The sequence below is a fragment of the Giraffa tippelskirchi genome, chromosome 5, assembly GCF_054371585.1.
Source record: "Giraffa tippelskirchi isolate mGirTip1 chromosome 5, T2T-mGirTip1v1.2.pri, whole genome shotgun sequence".
Lineage (NCBI taxonomy): Eukaryota > Metazoa > Chordata > Mammalia > Artiodactyla > Giraffidae > Giraffa > Giraffa tippelskirchi.
Window position 1 is genome coordinate 32,119,414 of NC_137279.1, and position 26,166 is coordinate 32,145,579.

The 26,166-nt window shown below is 54.5% G+C and overlaps 1 protein-coding gene across 5 annotated transcripts in view; it reads left to right on the top strand.

Annotated features, from left to right (window-relative positions):
• The window catches only part of KCNAB2 (potassium voltage-gated channel subfamily A regulatory beta subunit 2), a 95,065-nt gene that overhangs the window by 5,767 nt on the left and 63,132 nt on the right, over window positions 1–26,166 (top strand). For 2 of the 5 annotated variants that reach the window (XM_081490320.1, XM_081490323.1), the window contains exon 1: window positions 21,261–21,335. The exons of the other annotated variants lie outside the window; for them this stretch is intronic. The gene's annotated coding sequence lies outside the window, so the exon portion shown is untranslated. Of the gene's footprint in view, window positions 1–21,260; window positions 21,336–26,166 lie in introns of those variants that run through there. 5 annotated transcript variants of the gene reach the window in all.

Genomic DNA, 26,166 nt, shown 5'->3' on the forward strand with positions numbered 1-26,166 from the left:
GCCTGCACCCTGCTGACCCTGCCTCATTGGGTCCACGTTATGTGCCTTGGCCTTCAGTTTGGCTATGGGCCTTGAAAGGGGAGCCCTGGGTTTAAATGGGGTTCAAGCCAAACGTGATTGCTAGCACCCACCTGTCACAGCCCGGGCGACGGACCAGGTCACCCTTCAGGTGGGAACAAGAGTGAAGGGGGCAGAATAAGGAGCCCAGGGAGTGGTCCTGAGTGCTGGATTCGAGAGAGAAGACAAAGGTCAGGACAGGAGGAGACCCTGGGTTACCCCGGAGCCCAGGAGGAAATGGAGACAGGGGCCGGGGGAGGTGTCCGTTGCGTCAGGCAGTTCCCATGCTGCTGGGGCCACAGTCTCTACCAGGAGTGGAGGTGATGGAGCTCCCCACCCCCATAACAGGTGCACGTGCCACCCTCTTCGCCCTGTTCTGTGTCTATTCCAGTTTAAGGAGCTGACATTATCCCCCTTTTACTGGTGCAGAAATAGGCCCTAAAAGCTAAGGTGATTGTCCTCAGGTCACAGAGCATGAACAGGGAGGAGTCAGGATCTGAACCCGGGCTCTTGGGGACCAAAGCCCACCCTCCTGACCTTTGCACTCTGCTGCCTAACTGTATCCTAAGTTGCTTCAGTCGTGTCCAACTCTTTGCAACCGCATGGACTGCAGCCCGCCAGGCTCCTCTATACATGGGATTCTCCAGGCAAGAACACTGGATGGGTTGCCATCCCTTCCTCCAGGGGGTCTTCCCAACCCAGGGGTGGAACCTGCACCTCTTACATCTCCTACATTGGCAGGCAGGCTCTTTACCACTAATGCCACCTATGAAGCCCAGGCTCCTGAGAAATCTGACCGTGAAAGAAGGAAGGATGGTGAGAGAGGCAAGCAGGTCCGTGGGAAGAAAAGGCACTCTTCTGGTGAACTGGGCCCATCAGCCCCATCCTCAGTCTGTTCATTCATAAAAGATGGTCTCTATGGTGAGTGATTCTGTGTCCTGCCCTAGTAGGGACATTTCTGGGGATGCCTGTGAACTGCGAGGCCAGGGCTCATCCTTGCAGTCTCACTGAATCATGTGACATGACTGCAGGGAAGGGGGCCCCTCTGGTGGCCCCAGAGGGCCCAGGTGGTCCTGAGCCCTGAGGCACACGTTGGGATCACAGGGGAGAATGAAAACAGTCCCCTTGAGTCCTGGTGGGGCTCAGCGGCCACTGTCCTGAGGTTCTGAGGCAGCACTTTGAGAAACGCTCAAAGTTTGCAGCAGACTTTCTCATTTCCACTTTGTAAAGTGGCACCCAAGGACACACGCCTTGACCATTGGAAGCTCTGATGAGCGGGGCTTCCTGGGGCTTCTTCAACGCTCTGGAACTTGGGAAGCCCTCACTCGACTGGGCTACCTGTTATGCTTTTTTATCAGCTTCGCATCCCAAATCCAGCTTGATTCCTGCCATCGGTGGGGAGGTACTGATGTCAGCCATGCCCCAGTCCTCCTGGAGCGACACTTGGCCAGGAGGTTGACTCTCTCACCTGTCCTGAGTGACAGAAGCAGGCGCTCCACTCAGGAGCGGGCCTGTCCCTCGGGACTGAACCTATGGCATTCCCTCCCCTTCTCGTGAGGCCCGCCCTCCCCCCCACGTCTCTGCTCAGCAGCTCCCTCACCCCTCACTCCAGGAGGCCTGGAGCCATCTCTGCCCCTCTGCTATTGCCAAGGTCATGGGATGGCCAGAAAAGGGATTATTGCAAATCCCAACAAAATGCCGCCCCCTTCCGCAGGGACACAGAGCTCTGACCCTCCTGTGTCCCGGCCGGGGGCACAACAGGGGCTCCAGAGAGGCTATCATGCTTCCTCCTCAGCCCGAAGGTTGAAGGTTGGGTTGGGAAAGACCGCTGGTGGCACGTGGGGCACCTCCTATGGGGTACACGCAGACCACGTCCTAAACAAAGGGCCTGTTCAGATGAGACCCATCCACCGCCCTGGGCCTGACGTCACAACACGAGGGACTCTCATTGCTCGTAGGAGCGACCCTGCTCCTGACCCTCAGCTTGTGCAGATACGGCCTGTGCTCCACCCCTTCCTTCACTGACCCAAGAAACAAGGGCACAGACAAGGCCGCTGCCCTCAGGACCCATGGCCAGCGGGGGAGGCGGTGTGGGCTCCAACCCATGGAGGTGCCACTCAGACCACAACAGAAGTGACTGCAGGCCCAGTGGCTACAACACAACAGGACAGGGTGCATCCACATGGTCAGGAAGGGAGGAGGCGAGGATGGAGCTGCTGTGGTTCTCACTGAAGACAGAGAAAGGACAGGGTGGCTTTCTGGGCAGGGAGAGCCACACACGAAGGTGCAGAGGTGGCTGGCGGTTGCAGCGGCAGCATGGGGGGCTGGGCGGAGTCCTCATGAGAGGGACACGGGGTTAGTAGAGGAAAGATCTTGAAAGCTGCCCATCTGTTTTGGTAGGGGCCACACCAAGCAGCATGTGGGATCTTAGTTCCCCAACCAGGGATTGAGCCCACAGCCCCTGCATTGGAAGCGCAGAGTCTTAACCACTGGACCAGGGAAATCATAGGCGCTGCTTATCTTTATTTTTTGTTGTTGTTGTTCAGTCGCTAAGTCATTTCTGACTCTTTGTGACCCTGTGGACTGCAGCACGCCAGGCTTCCCAGTCTTCACTATCTCCCAGAGTTTGCTCAAATTCATGTCCATTGAGTCAGTGATGCCATCCAATCATCTCATCCTCTGCCATCCCCTTCTCCTCCTCCCCTCAATCTTTCCCAGCATCAGGGTTTTTCCCAATGAGGTGGCTCTTTGCATCACGTGGCCAAAGTATTGGAGCTGCAGCTTCAGCATCAGTCCTTCCAATGAATATTCAGTGTTGATTTTCTTTTGGATTGACTGGTTTGATCTCTTTGCTGTCCAAGGGACTCTCAAGAGTCTTCTCCAGCACCATAGTTAGAAAGCATCAATTCTTCAGCACTCGGCCTTCTTTGTGGTCCAGCTCTCACATCTGTACATGATTACTGGAAAAACTGTAACTTTGACTATATGGACCTTTGTCGGCAAAGTGATGTCTCTGCTTTCTAATATTTATTTATTTAGCTGTGTTTGGTCTTAGTTGCAGCATGTGGGACCTTTGATCTTTGCTGTGGCATATGCAGAATCCTCACTTTATCTTTTGTTGCATTACCCGGTCTCTAGTTGTGGCTCGGGCTGTGCAGCGCATAGGCTTAGTAGTTGCAGTGCATGGGCTTAATTGCTCCACGACATGTGGGATCTTAGTTCCCGGACCAGGGATCGAACCCATGTCCCCTGCATTTCATGGCAGAGCCTTAACTACAGGACCACCAGGGAAGTCTAAGAGGCTACTCATCTTTAGAGGAAAAATGTGCCCAGGCCAGGACACTGGAGGGTGTAAACAGGGAGGCATCTCTGCGCCTAAGAGTCAGAGCGCCTGTGTCCCTGCGGAAAGGGGGTGCTGTTTTGTTGGGATTTGCAATGGCTTTTCAGGCATCCTGTGACCTTGGCAAGAACAAAAGAACAGATGAGGCTCCTCTGTGGGTCTGAGCTGGGTCATGCATGAGGGGAGAGGACCATTGGAGAATGGGGGAGAGGGAGCTGATGGGTCCCTGGAGGCCCCCACCCTGTCCCCTGCCCATAGTTCCCTTGGGAGCCCTGAGCTCCTTAGCTGCCGTGATTGCCACAGCCCCCCCACAAAATACACGCACAAAGCCTGTGTATCAGGCTGGGCCCTCACTCCCTGCCTCACCCAGGGCTGGAAGGTTCTGGCAAAGCCCACTGGAGTACTGCTGGGAAGGATGTGGAGGAGAGGGTTTCTCCCCACCTTCCTGCACCCTGGTAACCATGGTAACAATGGGAAACTGCTGGAGGCTTCCAGCCACCTGCTGCGCTGTATGGATGCCGAGGGCCTGGCGGGGACCCACGGTACAGGTGTGTGGGCCCCGGGGAAGCAGCCTTTGTCAGCAGCAGGAGAGGGGGCGGCAGGTGCAGCCCCAGTCACCCAGGCCTCTGCAAGCAAAGGGCCCTGGGTCAGGGGCTGAGAGCACAAGGCAGGGGACACTTCCCCAGTCCCTTGAGGGGATGAGAGGGCACTTGCTCCCAGGTTCATGCAGAGCCCCTGGTCTCTAAAGCAGCCCTGAGCCAGCAGGCGTATAAACTGTTATAGGGTCTATTTAACTCATTATCGAGCGGCTGGGCTGAGCTCAAGTAGCCAGCAGTCCTCAGGAAAGTCCCTTTGGACTCCTTACTCTTGGACACCATGTGGTCCAGCCACTCGTTTTAGGGAGAGAGGAACTGGAGTTCATGGAGGAATCAGACTTATTGGAAGCATGGAGCCCCCAAGCAACTCTCTGACTGCCAGCTGGTGTCCACTCCCTGAGCTCCCTAGCCAGCATCCCATAAGTCTCTCTGAGCTACCAGTGTCCGGTCCCTCCTAGAGCATGTGCCCCCTGAAGATAGGTCATGTCTGTCCAGTCACCTCTGTACCCCCAGCTCAGCCCTCGGGCAGGCGCATGGCAGAAGCAGTTGCTTGGCAATGTTCAGAAATGATGGACCCTCCCAGAAGGCAGAACAGGGTAGGCTGGTGGCTGCCACTTCTCTCAGGAATATCAGAGAAGTGAAACCCCTGGGCAGAAACCAAGTGCCAGAGCATCCCCAGAACCTCCTCCATTCATCAGAGCACTTTCAGGGTACACCCGCATCCCCCAACCCAGTCCCTTCCCTTCGTTTATTAACCAGACAGCCTGTGCCTGGTCCTCCAGGGAGACACTCACTGCTCTGTACATGTGGGTGAATACAGGCTTCCTAGGTTGCGCAAGCGGTGAAGAGCCCACCTGCCAATGAGAAGACATGAGACTCAGGTTCGATCCCTGGGTCAGGAAGATCCCCTGAAGGAGGAAATGGCCACCCACTCCACTATTCTTGCCTGGAGAATCCCATGGACAGATGAGCCTGGTGGGCTACAGTCCATGGGGTCGCAGAGTCGGACACAACTGAGTGACTTAGCACACAGCATGTGGGTGAATATTGCTTGTGGGGTAGGACCTCCAGGGCCATCACTTTCCCTTTAAGCCCAAGGAAATCTCGCCTGACCCAGGCTGATTTCCTTGACTTCCATGAGACTGTGGTCCTTCGAGCCAGTGCATTGCAAGTGTACAAGGCCCGCCCTCACAACCCATTCCCTCACTGTGTTGACGTCTCCAGGGCTCAGAGCTGTGGAGAGGTGATGTCACAGTCCTGAGCACCCTCCACTCCTCCATTTCTTGTGAGGCTTCACTCCAGGAATGAAGTCCTAGTGCCTATTCTGGCACTGCCCACGGGCAAGACTGACTTCCCGCCTTCCCTTCTGTCCACTCCTCTGCCCCAGGAACCTCCAGAGGCCCTGCTTGGAGGAGCTGACTTGCAATGCACTGGCCACCTGGTGAGCTTTGAGTCCTTGAGCTTAAACCATGGAACCAGGCCTGGGCTACCTGGAAGCAGGCACAGGCTGTTCCCACTGTGGGCTCCCTTATTCCATCTCCCTCAGGCAGACCACTACATTGATGGATCGTCTGCAAAGTATCATATCCCTGGAGCACAATCCTGCCGCACCTTGAACAACAGGCAGTGCCCCAGGGAAGGCAAAGCAACCATGGCCTCTGGGACCTGGCACCCAGCCAGAGGTGGCAGTCGGCAGGGATACACCCCTGCAGCTGAGGGTGAGACAAAGCCAGGTATCAGAGCCTGTGTGCTGAAGCAGCTGCGGTCCAGGGACTGGCATCACAAGCTGATGGCCACAGGCTCCCAGCCGCCTGGCATCTGGACAGATGAGCTGTGTCCTGCAGCCCAGCAGCCTCCGCAAACAGACCACATGCTCAGTGCCCAGCAGCCACATTCATGTGTTTATAGCAGAGCCACTTAATTATGTGGAGATAATTCCTTCGAACTGCAGAAACCATCCCAGGGCATCCAGATTGAGTGGTCCCAGGTGGCAGACAGAGAAGGCATGTTTCTGCCCAGTCCCGTGGGCAGGTTTCCAGGGAAGATGAGGGCCTCCAGGAGGGAGGCTAGATGACCAAAAGCCTTTTCCCTGTTGCAGAAAGGAGGAAGGTGCTTCATATGATGCCTGAAAAGGATGGTGATACTGGTGGTGGTGGTGATGGCACTGGTGGGGATGATGATGGTTTTGGTGGTGATGAGGATGACGATCATGGTGATGACAACAGTGATGATGACCATGATGATGGTGCTGGTGGGGATGGTGGTGATGATGGGATCAGTGGTGATGGTAGTGAAGTCAGTGGTGGTGTCGATGATGACGATCATGTTGGTGATGACAACAATGATGATGACCGTGATGATGGTGCTGATGGGGATGATGATGGAGATGGAGATGGTGGTAATGACAATGATGATCATGTTGGTGATGACAACAGTGATGATGACCATGATGATGGTACTGGTGGGGAAGAGGAGAGCTAGGGTGATGACTTTCCTGTCATTATTTGTATCAGCAGCTGCCCTTGGTCCAGGAATTTGCTCTGTCAGGCTCTTGCTTAAACCCACAAGCATTTACTCTTAATCCTCCAGCCACTCCAGAAGTTGGTGCTTCATGGGTGAGAATGGGTTTCATGCTTAACCTCAGGTCTCACAGCCACCAAAGGACTCTAGGCCTCAGATCACCTCACTAACGGGGTGGGTCCTCACTCCTGGCCTCGCTCCTGGGCCAGAGTGGCCAGGATGCTTGGTAAGGGAAAAGCGCAAGAAAGCCCAGCCCAGCCCCCAGCTCGGTGCTGGCAGAGCCCCATGGGGGACTCCCTGTGCTACCCCTAGAGTCTGTCTTCCCCTGCCTCATACACAAAAACACCCCACCAGAAAGGGGTCACTGAGTCAGCAGTGATGCAGTTGGGAGGTGAAACTGCGAGACTCAGGTGAGATGAGACTCAGGAGATGCAGGTGAAAGGGAGACTGGACCCCCTCCCCACATCCTGGATGCTTTTCCCTCCCGCCTGCAGAATCGTGGGGCTCTCTACTTCCCTGACTCACGTCACTGCCTGAGCACCTTCCCAACAGGGAGTCATCACTGCAAGAAACCGACTCACATCCCATCATTTTTCCATAATTCACTGAAACATGATCTCCTTAGGGGTTTAGCAATTTTTCACCCCTCCCAATAGTGCCGTCATGAACACTGGTGTGCATCTAAGTTTATTTCCTCTGGAATGGTTGTTGTTGTTCAGTCGCTCAGTCATGTCCGACTCTTTGCAACCCCATGAACTACAGCAATCCAGGCTTCTCTGTCCTTCACTATCTCCTGGAGTTTGCTCAAATTAATGTCCATTGGGTCAGTGATGCCATCCAACCATCTCATCGTCTGTTGCCCACTTCTCCTCTTGGCCCTTGATCTTTCCCAGCATCAGGGTCTTTTCCAGTGAGTTGGCTCCTCTCATCAGGTGATCAAAGTATTGGAGCTTCAACTTCAGCATCAGTCCTTCCAATGAATATTCAGGGTTGAGTTTCTTTAGGATTGACTGGTTTGATGTCGTTGCTGTCCAAGAGACTGTCAAGTGTCTTCTCCAGCACTGTTCAAAGGCATCAATTTTTTGAGGCTCAGCCTTCTTTATGGTCCAACTCCCACATCCATACATGACTACTGGAAAAACCATAGCTTTGACTAGACAGACCTTGAATGGTTAGATTATGTTTATATAAGTAGGATTTCTGGATCCCAGGCTCTGGGCCTCTATTACCCGATTACTTTCCCAGAAAATTGTGCCACACACCCCCAAAGCAGCAACGCCTCACTGGGGTAGCTTCCTCGCAGCTTCACCCTTGTGAGTATTTTCATTTAAAAATGCATTTTTTTTCCTGTTCATTGCAAGATTGCAAAGGCAATTTGCATCCCTTTTAATTCAACAGAGCCTTTAATGGATGAAGTGGAGGGAGTAAAGCTGGCTTTCAAATTGCTAGTATAGTGCTGCATGGGCAAGATATTAATCTTTCATGCCTCTATCACGTGGTCCTAGCAGCGTAATCCTCTTCGAAATCATTTGTTATTTATTCTTACAGTCCCCTGGAGAGCGGGGAGAGCCCCAGGAGCCTATTCACTAATGCAGGGAGAGCTGCAGAAATTTGCCTGCAGACACCCCCTCCCCTCAAGGTGTGGAACTGAACTAGGGCTGGGGACACAGGCCCCTAGCAGAGGATCACACACAACCCCCCAGGGAGAGCAGCCTCGGCCTACAACCTGCTAAGGTTAGGGGGTTGCCAAGGGAGGCTGGTGAGTCTGCTTCCCAGGGCTGCTGGAGAAAATGACCACAAGTGGGGGAGTTCAAAATGGCCATGTTTATTTGCTGGCCGCTCTGAAGGGTGGAAGTCTAAAATAAAGGTGTCTGCGGGGCTGGTTCCCTGTGGACACTCTGAGTCTGCTCCAGGCCTTTCTCGACATCCAGCATCACTGGACATCCTTGGCCCTCCTTGCTTTGGTAGATGCATCACCCCAAACTCTGCCTCCATCCCATGCCTCCTTTTCTGCTTCTGTATCTTCTCCTCTTGTAAGGAAACCTGTCACTGGATTTAGGGTCCACCCCAAGGGTGCTAGTAGTAAAGAATCTGTCTGCAATGCAGGAGATGTGGGTTCGATCCCTAGGTCGGGAAGGTCCCCTGGAGGAGGGCATGGCAACCTAATCCAGTAGTCTTGCCTAGGAAATCCCATGGACAGAGGAGCCTGGCAGACTACAGTCCATGGGGTCACAAAGAGTGAGACACAACTGAGTAACTAACACACAGGTCAATCCAGGATGTGCCTGCACAGGATCGCTAGCTCAGTCATGTTCGACTCTTTGTGACCCCATGGACTGTAGCCCACCAAACTCTTCTGTCCATGGGATTTCCCAGGCAAGACTACTAGAGTGGGTTGCCATTTCCTCCTCCAGGGATCTTCCCGACCCAGAGATTGAAACCCACTTCTCCTGGCAGATTCTTTACCACTAAGCCACTTGGAAAGCCCCAATCCAAGATAACATACCTTAATTATATGTGCAAAGACGTTTTTGCTGCAGAAGGGCATATTCAACCATACCAGGGATCAGGACTTTGACATGTCTTTTGATGGGCGGGTCGGGAAGATCCGCTGGAGAAGGGATAGTCTACCCACTCCAGTATTCTTGGGCTTCCCTGGTGGCTCAGCTGGTAAAGAATCTACCCACATTGCAGGAGATCTGGGTTCGATCCCTGGATTGGGAAGATCCCCTGGAGAAAGGAAAGGCTACCCTCTCCAGTATTCTGGCCTGGAGAATTCCATGGACTATATACTCCATGGGGTTGCAAAGAGTAGGACACGACTGATCAACTTTCACCTCACTTCACTTCTTTGATGGGCAGGGACACGGCTTGAGACACTACAGCAGGTTTCTGATTCCCACCACCGCCCCCAGAGCCCCCTCTGTGGCTTTCTTTCTGGTCTTCTGATGCTTCATCATTGGGAGGGACTGCACGTCAGGTGTTACTGTCTATGGGGCAAGAGTGGAAGGGTTTCAGGTGGACCTGGGGTTGAGCTGGGTTGAGTTGGATCACCCTGCTGAAAAGCCAGCAGTTGCACCCAGAGCCAGGGCCCACAATGAGGAGTGGGATCCAGTATGGAATCACCCTGCCCACAGCTGCCAGTGTACTTAGAGGGCAGAGCCCCCTCCTGGCCTCAGAGCAGTGGGCAAGCAGCCTGGGGAGGCCTCACGGAGCTCACCTGTGGGTGAGAGGGTGAGCAGGTGAGACAGGACAGCGTGTTCCATCGAGGGCAGATGGGAGGCACTCAGAGAGGCCCCCCTTTTCAGGATGCAAGCCTGTGCCTCCCCAGGGAGGGGCAAGTTTATGCTACAGCCTTTAGGGGTCCCAGATCCATCAGACACTGGTAAGAAGCCTTTTTCTCAGCCTCCCTACTCCCTCTACAAAAGGCACCAAGGTCTATCCCCCAGCGTCTCCGAAGGGTCACCATTAAAATCCACCTGAATTCCAGGGGTCCAGCACCACTGTGTGTGTGATCATGCGAAGTTCCCGGGATCAGCTGCAGATAGTCAGCCTCACGCTGTTCCAGGCACTGTGTCAAGTACAGGGGAGGGGCAAGCTGCACACAGTGGCCAGAGGTTCCTGAGCAAGACTGGCCAGAAGTAGGCAGCCCCCATCCCCACAGCCTACCATCAGCCCCTCAGTGTTACCCCCGCAGGTGAGGTGAGAACACCCACCACTCCCCAAGGCTTCCCGGCCCTGGGTCATCCAGAGCCCCAGAGAGAAAGAGACCCCAGCATGCCTGGGGGAGGGGACTGGGGACTGTGTGTCCAGGGACTGCTTGGTGGCACAAGAGGGCGCCAATGCGTCCACTTAGACTGGAGAGACCGGCTTTGAGACTGCCTGTCTGGGGGACACCAGCATGCCGGCCTCTCCCTTCTGCTGCCATCCTGGGAGGTAAGCAGTTAAAAACCCACCCCTCTCCCCAGACCAGGGAGGCAGCTTGGAGCTGCTTCATCCATCCGCCTGCTGAGAGCTAGGGCCGCCTCTGCTCTCTCCCATGTCAGCTGCTGAGTCAGGCTTTGAATCACTGCAGGAGTCACAGCCCTGATCATCGGCAGCAGCGGGAGGTTGGGGGGAGGGTGTGGGGGGCTCCTTCCTCCCTACCCCCTACTCTGTATTTTCCTCCCACCTTGACTCAGCTGGAAAGACCCCAGTCCACTGTGATAGGAAATGAAATGGTTCTCTGTCCCTTCTATTCAGGATACCCCTCGAAGAGTGGGGAAAACCAAGTTCACTATCGGTCTGACCAGGTTGCGTGTGCTTGGACCTCCTCCCCTCCCCCGCCCCCTCCCCCGCCGTCCTTGGGCTCATTGATTTTCCCACACAGAGGTGGATGCAGAGCTTCTGTCTCTGACGCCCCAGCCAGGTACTTGCAGCACTGCAGCCTCAGCCAACCGACTGGAGATGCTCACCGTGCTGGCCGCAGGGTGCCCTGGGCTCAGTTCTGCCCGTGGGTGCTGCCTGGAGTCCTCTGGATTGCACGGCCGCCCCCCAGGGAGCTGGTGAGTGGCGGCGCAGGGGGAGTCCAGCTTCACCTAGATGCTCTCACCAGCACCGGTGGAGAGGGAACCCTGGAGGTGGGCCATTTAGACCTGCAGCTGGTTTTCTCTTTGGGATGAAGGGCAGGGCTTGGGTTTCACAAGGAAAGCCCCTCCAGGCAGTCAGCTGAGCCCCTGTTCTGCAGCAGGAAGCTCCTGTCTCCCTGATGGTGGCCAGCACGAGGGACAGAGCTCTCTGGTTCCACTGTTCTTTATGTTTAAGACCCACTCCCCCTGAAGGACAAGCTCCTGACACCAGAATGGGGGAGAGATGCTCTCATCATGAAAAGAGAGCAGGGATGGGGGAATGTTGGGGACACAGCTCTGCCCCCCAGCACACCCCTACTCAGATCTCACACTGTGTGGGGCCCCCCCGACCCCCAGCCTCCTCTGAGGGGCTTCTTCATGTGGGGCTGCCTGGTGGGGAGATGCCTGTTGACTTGATTGTGGCCTGGCTTCCCAGAGGGAGCAGCCCCTCCTCCGTCACTCTGGGAGCATTCACTGAGGCAGGAGAGCAAGAACAAACACACCCCTGGGTGCACTTCATCCCAGGGGAGGTGGGAACGGGCCCAGCCCCTCTGCCACCCCCAGAGGTATGGGGCACACTCTCAGTCTATGTTTGAAATTTTCTCTGGCTGGATGTTTGGGTCACCCAGGTGGCTCTCAGGACCTTGTGGCCATCACCGCCTACCTGGTGGAGACCTGAGTCCTTCGTCTTCACTGGCCCTGTGGAGCATCTGCTTTTCAGAGCAGCAGGAGGCTGCCTGGGGCTGGCCTGGGACATTGGCTGTGAGGTTGCAGGTCCTTCCACATGTGGGGCTCGGTGCCACCCTCCTGGCCTGGCCAGGGTGGAGCGTGCAGGCAGTGGGAGGAGAGGGCTTCCCTGGCATCTCTCGGGGTATGTGAGTGGACAGCAGACCTTGGGCTGCTGGGCTGATAGATAGAGTGGGCCCGTGTATGTGTGTCTGTGTGTGTACGTACATATGTGCTTGTGTGTGTGTACACACACACACATTCAGAAGCACATCCCCCACCCACACCTTCATTAGAGCACCTCCCCAGGGCTGGCCTGGAGCGCTCCATTTTGTTGGGGTTCTGGTCTCTCCCTAGACTGTCTTGATAAACTTCTTATAATGGGAGGAACTCTGATACACTTTCACAAAAGGGGATTTAAAATTAGTTGTAATAAAAAAGAAAGAACTGCATGCTGACCCAGAATTCACTTTGCCCTGTGCAGTCCATGCTCCTTCTCCTGGGATTTCCGGAGATGAGATTCTGAGGCCACAGGTTCAGGAAGCACTCTCTCCCCTACACTCCGGTCCCCCTGCTCTCTCTGTCTGTCTGTCTGTCTCTGTCTTTGGCAAGTATTTCGACACTCCAGCCACTGGCCTTTCATCTGCTGCTATGAGTCATATGTGCACACAGCCAGATCTGTTTCTGAGTTTGCATTTCTCTTTTAGCTGGTTAAACTTTCTTTTTAAATAAGCTTATTTTGAAATGAAACTCACTATTCCTGCAATCAAGGGAAAGCCAGCATTACTTGTCATAATTAAGAGATCACTAGAAAATAAGTAGATAAATTTTAGATTCAAGAACTATCTGAAGTGTGACCAGAACACACAGACTTTGAAAAATCCCTGTCTTGGGGATCCCATAGGGATTGTTTTCAGGGAACTGGGGGATTGCTGCCTGCCCCTCCCCCTCCAATCATCTCCTTCCCCTGGTCACAGGTAGAATGCCTGGTCCAAGGTTATTCATGTTCCAAGGGCAAGTTAACGGGTCCTTCCTCATCCCTGCTCAGGTGAATAAAAGGGGTGGGAAAGCCTGAGGTGGGCGGCTGGGGAGTGGGGGCAAGTAGTACATCGGCCCCGATATTCCCCAGTTGGATTTAGGTAAGAGGAGGAGATTTTATTGGGGATGAGAGTGCCCAGGGGCTGGGCTGGTATTCGAATGTCAAAGATTTAGACCAGAAAGCTGTGGGGAGCATTCTTCTCCAGGAATCATCATGAGAGTCTGGAAGAAAATGACAGGAGGTGGCCTTAAGAATGTTGGCTTTGGAGTCGAGTAGATCTGCCCCAGCTCTTTGCTTCTTAGAGCATCAAGGGATCTCATTTAGAAGATGTGGATGACAGAGGTGTTAGAAATGAAAATTACCAATTCCTCCCCACTGTTGGTTAACCACTGTAGTGTGATAGTGTGGGGTGACCCATGCAGGCTGGAGAAGCAGCCATGCCATTGGACCCCAAGGCTGGTGACGTTGCCAGCAGATGGTGTTGCTCCCCCAAGGCGAGTGGCAGGAACAAGGGCTGGGGCTGCCATAGGTATAGGAGCATCAGGGAATGGGACTCTGGTGACAGGTGGACAATCCAAGGCTGGCAGTGAAGATGGGCAAGAAAGGGAGTGTCCCAGGGGCAGCTGTGTGGATGGAGCCAACAGGCAGCCAAGGTCCTGAATCTGGGGCTCAGGTCAGAGGGGTGGGATGGAGGTGCAGCTGTGGGCTCATGGGCATGGAGGTGAGAACTTAAGCTCAGAGGGTTGTTCAGCAGAGGGGATTCCAAAGTAGCAGTGCTTGGAGAAAGAGGAGGCAGCCTGGGGTGTAGGTGGAGGGTGTGTGATAGAGGTGGAAGTTATAGAGGTGCTAGAGGTGGTGGATGTGGAAGTGATGAAGATGAAAGTGGTGGAGGTGATGGACATGAAGGTGGAGTTGGTGGAGGTGGTGGAAGTGATGAAGGTGGAATTGGTGGAGGTAGAGGTGATGGAGGTGAAGGTCATGGTGCTGGTGGAGGTGATGAAAGTGGAGTTGTTGAAGGTGATGGATGTGAAGGTAGTGGAGGTAAAGATTGTGAAGGTGATGAAGGTGGTGGAGATGGCAGTGGTGGAAGTGATGGACATGAAGATAGTGAAGGTCATAGAAGTGAAAATCATGAAAGTGGTGGACATGATGAAGGTGGAGTTGGTGGAGGTAGAGGAGGTGGAGGTGCACATGTTCAGCACCACCCTGTCCCAGAACAAAGGATTCCCCAAGGAATGAGACTGACCCAGTGGCTGCCCTCTGGGCTCACCATCTGGTTGGGGGACAGCCAGGTGGTGTCCCCACCTGGTTAAGGTACAAGCTCCTCAGGAAATGCACATGCTGACATGATGGATGGGCCCCTGGAGAAGTGACATCTGAGTGGGGACACACAGTAAGAGTGTCCTGGGCAGAAGGGTGGCACCTGCCAAGGCTCAGCGGCAGAAGAGAGGGGAGGAGGACCCCAGCTCCACGTGGGTGTTCCATGCACTCCTCGGATGGGACGTAGCCACCACTAGTCTCCAGAACACCCCCAACCTGCTGCACCCCCCACTTTCCCCATCTCAGGAGCTGGCAGTTCTTCTGCAGAAACCTGAGGGTCACTTTGCACTCCCACCTTCCTCTAAGGCCCCACATCCACCCACGAGCTGACCCTTTGGTCTCCACCTCCCAACTCCACCGGTCACCTGGCCACCCCAGCCTGGGCCTCCCCAGCTCCCACCTGGATCATCGCTGGTCTCCTAATAAGACCTCCCGCCTGATTCTGCCCTTTGTCCCATCATCCATCTACTCTCACCCTGGAAAGCACGCTGTCTCACCCTTGTCATACCTTGAGGTATGACATACCCTCCTCATACCTTGAGGAGGTATTTGGCTGTTCCTCTCTGCTGGGGGGCAGCGCAGGGCTGTGGTTCAGAGGAAGGACTCCTAGGGCTGTTGGGGGGCCATGGCCAGATCGACTTAACTGCCCTGAGCCTCAGTTTCCCGGCCATCACCAGTGATGGGTAATAAGCAGTACGAGCCTCACAGGGTGTGGGGTGAAGGCTGAGTGAGTGCACATGGAAGCCTTTATCCTGGCTCCTTGAACCTCTGCACTCAGTCCCCAGCAGCTTGGACTGGTCCTTACCCAGGGATGAGGTCAAGGATGCTGCTCGGTGGGCGTCTGGTGCCTTCTCCGTACATACCCCTCAGAGGACACTCAGATGTCCTGGACCCCAAGCTATTCGAAGCCCAGTGTCACTACAGGACACTGAAGGCCCAGCCTTTCCCCAGGACTGGACGGGTCACCGTGCCGAGGAGAGTAACGCAAGGCTGCAGGCCGGAGCGCGAGGGCAGTCGGCCGCACCTCCGACAGCACCTTCCAGGTGCCATGTTGAGGCACCACGAACAGGCTTTTAACATTCTACACTTGTTTCATCTCAGTGTAGGAGCGGGAAAGAGAACATACAGTCTGTGTGAGCAACCCAAATCAAAAATAAATGAGGCAAGAAGAGTAACCAAAAATAGTCAACATCAGAGGCAGCAGCCTGCAACGGTGGCCAGCTGTCCCCGGCGAGTGGTTGGGAGGGCGGCTTTACATGTATTACTAGGAACAGATTAATCAGGCCTGCAGTCTGATGATAAATCAGAATTACTAGCGAAGTAAAAGAGGTTAATGAGGACTCAGGGGGCACAGCGCCTCTGTGCCTTCTCCCCTCCTCCCCAGCACCCCCACCAGGCAGTAGGGGAACGGGCTTGGCCAGCAGGCAGCATGAGAGTCATCTACAAGTGAGGGGGTCCCCTTCCTCACCAGAATGTCTCCACAAAAGGACAGAGCAGAGCTGCGAGTGCCGTGGACCTCATAAGGATTCACACTTCCGTCTTTTCTTGGTGGATGTCACCTTTTTTAATAGTTGTTCAGTCGCTCAGTCACGTCCGATTCTTTGTGACCCCAGGGACTGCAGCACACCAGCCTTCTCTGTCCTTCACCATCTCCCAGAGCTTGCTTGAACTCATGTCCATTGAGTTGGTGATGCAACCATCTCATCGTCTGTTGTCCTCTTTTCCTCCTGCCTTCAATCTTCCCCAGCATTAATGTCTTTTCCAATGTGTCAACTCTTAGGATCAGGTGGCCACAGTATTGGAGCTTCAGCTTCAGCCTCAGTCCTTAGAGATCAAAGTTCTGCGAACTATGGCCTGAGGGCCAGATCCAGTCCACCACCTGTTTTTGTTTTGGTTTGGTTTTTAAGATCTTTTTGATGTGGACCATTTTTAAGGTCTACTGAATTTGTTACAATATTGCTTCTGTTTTATGTTTTTGGTGGGGGGTGTGGGGGTTTGGCTGAGAGGCATGTGGGATCTTAGCTCCCAAACCAGGGATCAAACGCACATCCCCTCCATTGGAAGGTGAGATCTTAACTGCTGGACCACCAGGAAAGTCCCTGTTTTTGTAAGTAAAGGTTTAGTAGTTTTTTGTTTGTTTGTTTTTCCTTTCTCGTCCATGCCTCTCGGCAAACGGGATCTTATTTGCCCAACCAGAGGTTGAATCCCTGTCCCCTGCAGTGGAAGCTCAGAGTCTTAACCAGTGGTCTGCCAGGGAAATCCCTATAAAGAAAGTTTTATTGACACACAGCCACACCCTCTCATTCACAAATTGTCTCTGGCTGCTTTCACAGGGCAGAGACTCACAAAGCCCAAAATATCACCCTCTGGCCCTTTGCTGCACAGGTTTGTGGTCCCCACCATAGATGTCTTTCATCAGATGTTCCAGCATCCAGAGAGGTATCCAATCCATCAAAAGACATCTCCCAACAGTGGGGGTTTGTTTGGTGGTGTTTCAGTTTGCTGATGTTGGTTTGGGCTTTGAAGATGTTGTTAAGTCAAAAAAGATTCTGCAGTAATTTGCTTTCTCTCGTGCAAGGAACATCTTCGGGGCAGACACATTTGAGTCACATGATTAACCTCAGACCCCAAAGGTTAACAGCCACAAGAAAGCCCTGGCCCTAACCTGCTGCCCACCCTCCCTGCTCTGTTCCCCGGACATCTGAGAGGAAGGAGCAGGTGGGCCCCCACAGGGCAGGGCAGAGCAGGCCATCTTGGGGGTCCTCTTTCCTGTGATGTCCTTGGGGCCCACCCCCCACTCCATGAGTCACACAGAGTCCTTTCAAACCTTGAGCCTTGCAACACGTCCACCACTTGAGAAGGAAAGGACCCTTTAGACAGACTGTAGTGCCCAGTCATGATTCTGAGTAGGCATTTTCTCATGGCTTGTGTGGAGCATTTGGAAAGTTTGCGTAACACATCACCGGGGAGGTATCTCCCAGGAAGAGAAGAAAAACCACAAGGAGCTCTTCAACTGTGAAGGTTTGCATTTCAGTGATGCCTCCGGGAGACCCCTCACTCCTGACATGACTGGTTGGGGACTACAGGATGTAGAGCTAGTGTGCACCGGTGGTGAATCCCCCAGACCATGACCTGGGGCCCCTCCAGGCTCCAATGTCGACAAATACACCTCCTGCATTTGTCCCCCACCCCAAGAGAGGTTTTGAACAGAGCTGGGCTAAACGCTACACATTACACCGCCTTTGAGATGACTCTGCTTCTGGGTATCAGATATTAAACTGGATTAGCATCCAATCCCCGGAGAGGAGCTTGCGATCTCATATGCTAAAAACTCAACAGAATCCGAGAGTTGGCTTGAAAATCACCAAACCACCCAAGCTCACCTAACCGCACGAGATGAACAGGGACCAAGAGCTCCCGTGGGGGCCCGGCTGAGCGCTTTCTGCAGTGACCTCACTCAACTGAAGCACCACGTGGAGAGAGGTACTGCACGAGACGTGGACCCGGAAAACAGGTGTGGGCTCACAGTTGTGGGGATGGAGTCCTGCCGGGGGGCGGGGGGTCTTTGCTTCCAAAGGGTGTGTGTGAAGGTTGCCCAAAGCCCCTTTGCTCCAGGAGGGAGGTGTGGCCTCGGTAACTCCTAAAACATGGCTCTTAAAACCTTTTCTACAGAGGACCAGAAAGTAAGCATTTTAGCCTTGCAGTCTGTGCAGCCTCTGTCCCAGCTTCTCAGCTCTGCCATGTGACGTGAGAGTAGTCATAGCTGATACGTGATTAAGTGTTCTGGCCTGAACGTCTGTGTCCCCCAAAATTCATATGAAGAAATGAAGTGCTCAGTCGCTCAGTCGTGTCTGACTTTTTCCAACCCCATGGACTGCAGCCTGCCAGGCTCCTCTGTCCATCAGTTCTTCCAGGCAAGAATACTGGAGTGGGTTGCCATTTCCTCCTCCAGGAGATCTTCCCAACCCCGGGATCAAACCTGTGTCTCCTGCATTGGCAGTGGATTCTTTACCACTAGCCCCACCTGGGGATATTAAAGCCCTAATTTTCAATGGGATGCTCTTTGGAGTTGAGATCTTTGGAAAGTGATTGGGCTTCCCTGGTGGCTCAGTCAGTAAAGAATCTACCAGCAACATGGGAGACCTGAGTTCGATCCCTGAGTTGGGAAGATCCCCTGGAGAAGGGCATGGCTACCCACTCCAGTATTCTTGCCTAAAGAATTCCATGGACAGAGGAGCCTGGCAGGCTACAGTCCATGGGGTCACAGAGTTGGACACAACTGAACAACTAACACTGGGTTTAGATGAGGTCCGGAGGGTGGGGTCCCAAGACAGTTTGGTGCCTTTATAAGAAGAAGAGACCACAGCAAGCTTGTTCTCGGCCTCTGAGGACACAGAGAGAAGGCAGCCATCCTCAAGGTTGGAGGAGAGTCCTCAGCAAACACTGAATATGCCCACACCTGGATCTGGGACTTCCAGCCTCCAGAACTTTGAGGAAAGAATGTCTGCTGTTGACAGCCTCCCACCACCACATGTGGCATTTGTTATGGCAGCTGAATGTGCATGGCTCTGCACCAATGAAAGTTTATTCATGGACACTGAGATTAGAATTTTATGTAATGTTCATGTCCCATGAAATATTCTCCTCTTGTTTTTCTTCCAACCATTTAAAACACGTGAGAACTATTCTTTGCTCAGAGGCTGGAGAGAGGAAGTGGACCCCGTGGGTGGAAGTTACAAGGATGCAGATTTCAACTCCTCATTAAAAAAAAAAAAAAAAAAGGACCTTTTTCATCATGTCAGTTGTCCCAAGAGGACTAATCTGCTTAGAGTTCCCCACAGGTGGAGGTATATGTGGCTCAGCAACGTGGGGGGTTTGCAGAGGAATTTGTGTGTCTCCAGAGCCCTGGACCCACTCTGTCCTTCTCAACCTTGGGAGCAAACAGGACATGTGAACCCAGTTCTCCCGCTACACTCAGGGGATGTGCCCCACCCAGGGTCCTGACCCAAAGAAACGTGAATTACCATGAGGCAGATCTATTCAGCGCTTGCTCCTTAAGTTGTGAACACAGCTGGAACCCCTGTGAGGTCTGCCCTTAACAGGAGCATTCTTGAGATACTCTCAAGACCCTCCTGGCACTCCACCTTGGTCTGTGGTCAGACTGGGGGCACAGAACAAGATGACTTGCTGCAGGTCACCCCATGCAGGCCACCTCCTGCCCCCTGCCCCAGCCTGAGACACCCCCCACCCTGCATCACTCCTTGTGCTGAAATTGGAGACAGAGGACTTCCCTGTGGTCCATGGATAAGACTCCGTGCTCCCAATGCCGGGGACACAGGCTCGATCCCTGCTCAGGGAACTAAGATCCCACATGCCACAAGGCACAGCCAAAAAGAAAAAAAGAGGCAGAACTCAGGAGGCAGCCTCCTCATGAGGAAGAAAAATTCCAAAAGATTCCCTTTCCACAAGGAAAGCAACATTTCCTGGAACCCCACCCTCCAACTAGGATTCTGCTGATAGACTGTGTCCCAGCCTCACCAGCTGGAAGATGACTCAGGAAGTGAGGCCCGTGGGTGGCCAGTGGGCCACTCAGCAACTCTGTCACGTTTATTGATCCAGCTCAAATCTATGGCTCAGACGCATCCACAGAGAAGCCTCTGAGACTAAATGAAGTATCCTGAACTTCAAAGCCCAGCGTTTAGCAGTCGCCTGCCCTCCCACTTCCAAAGGAACGTCTTGAAGAAGTGTTGGCAGATGCTTGAAGAAAAACGATTTACTCTTTGGGGCCGCGAAAGAAGCTGTGGTTTGAGACCTGACTCACTGTGGCTCAGACAGTAAAGAATCCACTTGCAATGCGGGAGACCCAGGTTTGATCCCTGGGTCGGGAAGATCCCCTGGAGAAGGGAGTAGCTACCCACTCCAGTATTCTTGCCTGGAGAATCCCATGGACAGAGGAGCCTGGTGGTCTATGGTGGCCTTGAGTAGCATTTAGTATTCATGGACCTAGAGTCCTGACTGTAAAGGCACCCCCACCTTTGAGGGTTAAAGCAGCAAGGGCTGTGTGTGACTGGGGATACTCAGCCAGGGGGCTCTCCTCCCAAACCCCTCCCCAGGGCTTCTCTTTTTTTGTCTTTGCTCTCCCTCCCCCCTCCTCTCCCTCCTGTTCTCCCTGCAACACCTGCTCTCTTCAGTCAGTCTCGAGATGCTCCCGAGCCCCCCAGGTTGTTTACCTCTCCCTTCTCTTTCCCCTTTGTTTTCCGTCACCCCTTCAGTGTCTTCATCCTGCTGGGGACATGCAGCAGCGGACTCCCTCAGCAGCCTCAGAGCCCCGTGTCCACCCCTGGGGCAGAGGGGGGCCCACCCAGGGGCGGGGGGGGGAGAATCCGTGGTTGGGCAGGTGATGGGCCGTGCCTGGGGCTGCAGATGCAGCACAGCACAGATGGAACGTTCCTTCCACACCCTCCCTCTGGCTCTCCCCTCCCCCCCCAGAAGGGGCATCCCCCTCACCTGCCCTCCGGGGCTGCCCCACCCCCACATCACCTGCAGGCACCTGCTGTGTCCTGGCACAGTACTGGGACCAGGACTGGGATGTGAGTGAGGGGCAGATTCCTGCCCAGATTCACTGTCTGCCCCGGGGAGCATCCAAGCAGTGCCTGACTCAGAGCGCAGCTCTGGAATCAGCCCAGTCCTGGGTTCGAATCCTGGCCATAGGCCTGACCTCTGACCCTCAGGGTCATCATCTGTGGAGCAAGAGGAGCAGCAGCAACCCCCCCACCCAGGGCTATGGGGACAATCAAATGAAGAGACGAGGGTAGAAGGTGTATAGCCCAGCCCTGGCACAAAGCTGGTGCCAATAAGCAGGAACTCTTTTGAACACCCCCAGAGCTAGCTGGTGGCTGCCTGGCTATAAATCTGTCCCCGCCCCTTGGCAGAGAGGGGCCCCCCGGGCTGTCTGGGGCCCTCCTCAGGACGCGCCTGGGACTAGAAGCCACACCCCGTCTCGCCAAGCATCCTCCGCATTGTTGCTCACGCCACCAGCTTCCTGGTTGGCCCGTGGTCCCGCCGTGTTCGCCTCTCACCTCGAACACACCAAGATGGGCTTGTCTCCGGCCGTTCTGACCCAAGAGCAGGTACTCAGGGTGTTTTGGAGACTCTGCTTCCCAGGATGGGTTCTGTGCTTGGGATGGCACCCCAGCTCCCTCTGCAGGGTTAGGGTGCTCCCCTGACTTCCAGGGTTCCTCGGCCCAGCAGCTCCCTGGGCCCTGAGCCCCCACAGGACTGGCTGTAGCGGGGGTGGGAGCTGCCCCTGTGGACTACCTGTTGGACCCAGGCGGCGCCCAAGTGGTCAGCTGTCACAGCAGCTGCAGGTGTCCCCCCTACCTACCCCGGAGAGACTGACAAGCCTCCTCTGACCCAGTGACTGCTGGGCGGCGGGCAGATAGACGGGGCGCGGCGTGTGGCACCCAGTGGGGGTGTCTGACACAGCTCTACCTCCCAGGCGGCTGGCTTCTGCTCTCATCGCCCAGTCAAGTTGCTGCCGGAGATCAAGGGCACAGCGGGGCCTCCTCTGTGGGGCCTGGGGGGTGAGGGGGCAGCTGCCGAGCAGCCCCAGCAGCTCCTGGAGAAGAGCCTGTCAGTCTTCTGTCTCCAGAAACCCCTCTCACCACCACCCCAGGCCTGGGTTCCCATCTCTGAGTGGAGAGTAGTTTCATAGTCAGAAGGAGCGGGGTCCTGCCTTAAAAACAATGAAAGGGGCCCCATCCCTCCCCTCTCCATCAGGGCAGAGTTCAGGACAAGGAGGGGTGGCAGGAGGACCCCTTGGATCCCTTCCCCACTCTGCAGGTCTGTCCTGGCAGAGCACCCATGGTCACCACGTGGAGGGGGCACAAGTCAAGCTCCCTGGTGCCTAAGAGGCCTCCTCCAGGCCCAGAAAAGCACAGCTTCTCGGTACCTCCCTCCCCCACCTCGCTCTCCTCTCCACTCTGGGCCCCAGCAGGATATCGATGCAGGCTGTGGTCACTGTGGGAGGCTAGGGTGGTGGGCGGGAAGGAGGCCCTGAGCTTCCCGGGCTGGAATGGAAAGCTAACGGTTGCTGAATGAATGACCGCGGGGAGGCCTTGGCCTGGGCACTTGGGGAAGGTTATGGAGATTCCAGAGCACATGTGGGGTTCTGTTTCTTGCGTCTTGCCCTGACCCACTGCAGCTCACATGGCCTGTAGAGCACCAAGGCCCCTCTTCCCAGAATCAAGTAACCACACCCTTCCACATGTGGTCATCAGGATCTGGATGGTGCTGGGGGAGCCATGGCCAGGAGACGAGCCCCCTCTACCCCATGAGCCAAGCCTCCATCCCTTCCCAGGGTATCCCCAAGACTGGGGGCCTTTGGCTGCTGACCCCCAACCTGCCATCACTACGTGCAGCTGGGATGTACCCAGGGGCCACAGTGAGGCTTCACCTCAAGTGGAAGGCACCCAGCCAGCAGATGCATGAGCAGTGGGTGTGGACCTGGGTGGTCTGCAATAGGAGAAAGGCCTTTCATCGTTGCTCTGGGAGAGGTGGGTTTGGGGACTGTAATATTTTTTATTGTGGTGCTAATTATATATGAGCAGGAACGCTCCCTGAAACAGTCCAGCCCCAGTTCTGTGCTGGCTGACCCATTTGTAATCAGGGAACAGGCATCTGAAGGTTGCTCTGAAAAGATGGAAACTTTTAGTCTGTGATCTTGATAAGGAATTCTTAATGGGGCACTGATCAGACAGGTGAACAGACGCCATCAGGCAGTCTTGCCCCTGGGGTCCGTGACTGGTCCAGATTTCTCCACTGTTGTCTGACCACATGTGGTCCATGCTATGAAGTGTTGGGTTGGAGGGGTCACCGTGCCACCCGTCCCCCTGGCTCAGGCCTCTGGAGCTGAGATGAGAGACTGAGGTTCTCATTGGCAAACAGCAGGGCGTCCTGGCTGTGACCCCCAGCCCCTAATAAAGATTGCACCGTTCTCCCCACCCCCAACTCCATCTGACTCTGAGCAAGATCTGGATGGTGCTGTTTGGGAGTGGTGTTGTTGACTCCAGCCCCTTCTGGCAACCAGGCCTCTCTGCTTGTGCCCCACGATGACTCCACGAGCACAGTGGACACCTCAAATGCAGGCAGATTCGGTAGCTCTCACCCTTTGCTGCCCATCTTGCTCATAGGAGACGAGTCGTCTCCCATCTTGGGGCTCCTGGCTTCTTCTTCCTTGGGGCTCCTGGGAGAGAGGGGAAGGGTAGTTACACAAGTGCCCTTCCGGATCTGTGTGGTTTCGAGCAGTTACACCTCTTCCTGTCTCTTCTCGAGGCTCCCTGTGGCTGTCGTGGCTCCCGCAGGCTCTGGGCCCATAAAGGACGGTGGTTTTGTGCCGTGTCACAGTCAGAACAATACCTCAGGGCTTTGGTAGGAAGGATTTCCCGGGTTCGAGAAGCAGCATGCAAAATGACATCAGTTCGAGAAGCAGGAACTTGAGTCCTAACCCTGAGGCCTGAGCTTCCGGGGAGATCACCCAACGCCCGTCACATGACCATCACACCCAGGCACCATGAGCTTCTCCCTGGTCCCCTAGTCAGTACTCACAGAGCATCTTCCACGTACCTGATGCTGCAATCAGTGAGCACAGGAAGTGACGCCCCCTACCCTGTTGGAGCCAACATCCCAGTGGTCTCAGGGGAAATGTTGCTGTTGTTCAGTCACTCAGTTGTGTTGGACTCTGCAGCCCCATGGACTGCAGCATACCAGGCTCCTCTGTCCTTCACCATCTCCCAGAGTTTGCGCAGATTCACGTCCATTGAGTCAGTGATGCCATCCAACCATCTCATCCTCTGTCCCTCTCTTCTCTTCCTGCCCTCAATCTTTCCCAGCATCCGGGTCTTTTCCAGTGAGTCGGCTCTTCATTTCAGGTGGTCAGTATTGGAGCTTCAGCTTCAGCATGAGTTTTTCCAAGGAATATTCGGGTTGATTTCCTTTAGGATTGACTGGTTTGATCTCGTTGCTGTCCAAGGGTCTCTCAAGAGTCTTCTCCAGCACCACAATTTGAAAGCATCAGTTCTTTGGCCCTCAGCCTTCTTGAGCCTTGGGATCACAACCTTGTCATGGTGAAGGGACTGGCATAACTCAATAAAGCTATGAGTCTTGCCATGCAGGGCCACCCAAGACAGACAGGTCATAGTGAACAATTCAAAAAAAACGTGGTCCACTGGAGGAGGGAATGGCAAACCACCTCAGTATTCTTGCCACAGGAACCCTATGAACAGTATGGAAAGGCATGGAAAATGAGGACTGAGTAAGGGCAAGGAAGAGTCCATCACTGGTGTCTCCATGGTGAACCACCAAGATGGCCTCGAGGGTCCCCACCTCCTGGTCCTCACACCCTCCATCATATTTGGGTTAGGCTTTATGACCCATAACATCTCCTGAGTCTCAGTCAGGTAAGACACAGCAGCTTCTCTCTCTCCATCCCTTGCCCTGGGGGAAGCCAACTTCTTTGGCCTGAGAGATCCAGGGAGTACAGGAGTCATCCTGTGCACAGCCCCTGTGCACAGCCTCGTCCAGGAGACGTCTAAGAAAAGGAGGCTTCAAGGGAATTCCCCGGATTAGGACTCTGACCTCTCACTGCAGAGGGCCAAGGTTCAGTCCCAGACCAGGGAGTTAAGATCCCGTAAGCTGCATGGTGAGGCAAGAAAAAAGAAGAAGAGCCTTCAGATGAGACTGTGGCCCCAGCTGACATCCTGCCTGCAGCCTCAGGAGAAACCCTGAACCAGAACCACCCAGTCAAGTCAGTCCCGGACTCCTGATTCCAAAACTGTGAGAAACCTTTGTTGTCGTAAGCCACTAATCCTTGTCACATGGCAATAGATAACTGATATAGTGTTATCATTCTTAAAACCTCAGTGATCTAGGACCAAGCTTTCTGGACCCTCTGAGCTTCCAGGATGGTCCAGAACGAGGGTGCAGCCCCAGATGGCCCCCCACCATGACGCTGAGTCATACCTGTGCATGGTCTCTTCGGTAAGCGATGAGACTTTTTCTGGAAAAGTGAAAAAGATAAGAAGACTTCTGAGAGCAAGGGAGAGAGGCAGTAAAGGAAAAGAGATTTTCCTTAAAAGTGATTTTTCTGGCAGGCAGGACCGCTGCCTGGGAGCAGGCTGCCTCTAGGATGGACCCACCTATGCAAGAACCACCTCACCTGCCGCTGGCTCAGAGTGCAAATGTTTAGGAAGGAGCTACGATCTCCGACTTTCCCGGCCCTGGGCAGCACTTTCCCTCAGCCAGGCTGGGCACAGGCAGATCCCAGCCCCCGAGGCCCTCACTGCTCACCCCACCTGGTAACGCATCAACTCCTCCCCGACTCCTCTTACCATCCCATCTCACAGATGGAGAAACGGACACTTGGGAAGGTTGAGAGATTTGCCCAAGGCCAGACACCAGTAAAGGGCAGTTACAGCTCAAACCGAGGGGCAGATTTGAACCCTGACTGGGCCTCGCCTCCCTCCCCAACACCTGGAATGGTCTCCTGGGGTCATTCAGAGTGAAGCCATGTCACCCACCCAGCCCTAGAAGAAGATGGAAACGTGTATAGGCTCCTGCAGGATTCTTTCTTTCTTAATACTAATTTTTACTTATTTATTTGACTGCACCAGGTCTTAGTTGCAGCGTGTGGGATCTAGTTCCCTGACCAGGGACTGAACCCGGACCCCCTGCATTGGGAGCACAGAGTCTTACCCACTAAACCACCAGGGAGGTCCCTCCAGCAAGATTTCGAGTTAGAAACAGTTACCCTCTCCAGAAGGGCTTCCCAGGTGGCGCTAGTGGTGAAGAGGACACCTGTCAATGCAGGAGATGTTAAGAGACGTGGGTTCAGTCACTGGGTCAGGAAGATCCCCTGAATGAGGGCATGGCAACCCACTCCAGTATGCTTGCCTGGAGAGTCCC